The following is a 2958-nucleotide window of genomic DNA, read 5'->3' as shown; positions in this document are numbered from 1 at the left end:
TAAAAAGACAGTATAAGTCATTATAATCCGTAATTATGTCCCCACTGGATGCAACAAATGCCTCGTTTATAATGGGTTTTCATGTTTTTGTCTCGTCGCGCCGGGACACGGCATCACAGTATGGTAAGGGGCGTAACATTTCCTTCACACACTTGAGGTATCTGGCCAATCACAACGCACTGGATAGCTGGCCAATCAGAGCACACCTCGCTTTTCAGACTGATGAGCTTTGTAAAAATCGACGCGTTTTAGAAAGTTGGGGCATAAAGGAGAAACAATAATGTACAGTATGTGGAAAATAATGTGTTTTTTTTACCTTAAACTGCATAAACACATTTCATTACACCAAATACACAAAATAATGTTCTTTTTAGCAACATCATATGACCCCTTTAAAGGTGCTGTATGTAGGATTGACACCGAGTGGTTGAACTAGGTATTGCAGTCCAAATTCAAAATATTGGAGAGGGTTTTTTTCACCCGATCCCTCCTCCTCAGACTTGACGCATACGCAGGTTGCCAGATTGACGACACCAACAGGAACGAGCACACCTCCATCTCTTAAACGCATATCCAATATTTATTCTGCTTTTATTATACCGTTGTTGGTCATAAAGTTTTTTGGATGGATGTCGAGGCTTTTTTAGGATGGGCAGAAAGTTCTATTTCCCGCTCTGACCCCTTTCGTTTGCCAGCTTCCATGACTGAAATGAAATACGCTGTGTTTCCCGCCATACAAATACAATTGGGTTAACTGGCAGGCCCACAGGTTTCACAAACCAAAACAGAGACCGACATTCCGGCCCGGAATGGACATTTTCAAAGGAGAATAACAGTCAGAGGGATATGGGATGATTTTAGACTCAAGATGATTAATAGATGCACGCACAATTATCCATGTACTGCATAAATTTTATGCATGTATCTTACTAACCACAAACAAATGCCTTTCAATTTGAGTCTGTGGAATTCCCAATTAAATTATTTGTACAGCGAATTGTACAAATACAGAGATGTTTGTGAATAAAAATGTTCTGTTCTGCATTAATATAGCATAAATTGCTCATGCAAAATCCGTGCATTTGTGGATTAGGTGACGTGGGGGGATTAGGTGACCCCCTAACTCTTAGGTACTTGATGCAGGCCTCCACATCATTCCAATCTGGTGGCTCACTCATATCCATCCACATAAATGTTGAGAACTCTTCCATGGGAGTCATCCACTTCTCCAGATACTCCAGACATGCACTGTACAGGCCTTGCACATCAGCACAGAACTTGTCACAGCCCTCACCAAGTCCATCTCTGCGATTTTCTGCCAGTAGTCCCTTAACTTTAAGAGACATGAAATTGTTGCTCTTACGTTCAAGAAGAATGTTGTGGATGCTGTTCAATATTTTCTTCACCTCCATGATGGAGTTGTTCTCCTTTTCCATTTGTTGAATGTGGGTGTGGAACACAGACATGAGTGAGTGCATGTGCCACAGGTAGATCTCACTGAAGTCGTTTTCAAAAAACTTCTTGATCACGATGGGTGGCTTTTGCTGTGACAAGAAAGAATGCCTTTAAAGCTGGAAACATATGTAGCATCCTCTCAATGCCTGGGAACAATGACAGCCACCTTGTCTTGCTGTGAGAAAGCATCCTCCTGTACTCAATGTCAACAAAATCACAGTACTCCTTCAGGTTCTCAGTGCGCACAGTGTAAATGTGGAAGTACTGGTAGATTTTAAACATGATATTCTCAAGGTCAACATCTATTGTGTCTGCCCCATGATGAACACAATTATTCAATATGTGTGCTGGGCAACCCACACCAATCAGAGTCTTGTTCTGCAGCAACCTCTTCAAATTTGCAAACACATTGTTTCCCCTTTCATCACGTCGGATTCCACCAAAATTTGTGTTGCAATTGTCTCCAGTAAATGCAATGCATTTTTCAGATTTCAAATTTTTTTTTGCCAGTGTTTTAGTGAGATAATTTGCAATGGTTTCTGCTGTCTCATTAGGTGTGTCTTTCACCTCAATTAATTTTGTTTGCACACCGCCCTTCTTCCAATCAAAGTACTGGATTATGATCGGGAATATTTTCACTGCTCCGTGGTTACTCCCGTCTGTACAAATACCACAATACTGGATTTCTTTCAGTGCTTCATGTGTGACTTCAACAGAGTGGGTTGCTAAAACACCATTCACAATGGCTTCGGTCTTAGTGCGGGCACTATGAAACTTTTTGGCGGTGTCAGAATCTGGGAATGCCTTTTTTTAGCAATGCACTAGTGCAATCCATGAACCTGTAGTTGTTGTGGTGTTTTACTGTATGAAAACACTGTATGTTTTACCCTCCGCTGCATTCACAGCATCCTCTGATTTCCCGGGTCTCACAAAGAACTCCGTCAACTTTGTTGAACTACTCTCACCTCGCACAGCTTTTTTATGTTTTTCGGTGTCCATGTGAGCTTTGAGATCTGTGGCACCCCCATTGGACACCGAAACATATGTGCCAGGTTTGCACACGGTGCACGCAGCCTCCCACTTGTCCCGACCGGGAGAGTAAGTGGGGAATTTCTTCTGTAACACATCGGTAAATGTGCACTTGCGCTTCGGCATGTTGCAGGAAGAAGTGCTCGGATGGCTGTCTGCTCGCTCGTTGTGAGTGTAAAGAGAGCCGCAGGTGCAGAGTGCCCTAGTGCCGGTCAATTTAATGGCCCAATGAAAAACAATGAAAACCAGGACATTTTCATCACTTTATAAAAAACAACCAGGACGGCCAGGACAGGACGTGAAAACAGGACATGTCCTGGTAAAACAGGACGTTTGGTCACCCTAGTCAACACTGTTCTGGGATTTCTCAATAAAATAGCTTTGAAACTGAAAAGCTCAAGCATATATTTCTTAATAACTAAATCCCACAGCTTCACTACTAGTAGAGAGACGCTGCCAGGTAGAATTAATTCA

The sequence above is a fragment of the Sinocyclocheilus anshuiensis genome, unplaced genomic scaffold, assembly GCF_001515605.1.
Source record: "Sinocyclocheilus anshuiensis isolate Anshui unplaced genomic scaffold, SAMN03320099.WGS_v1.1 scaffold430, whole genome shotgun sequence".
Lineage (NCBI taxonomy): Eukaryota > Metazoa > Chordata > Actinopteri > Cypriniformes > Cyprinidae > Sinocyclocheilus > Sinocyclocheilus anshuiensis.
Note: the sequence above shows the minus strand (reverse complement) of the source record.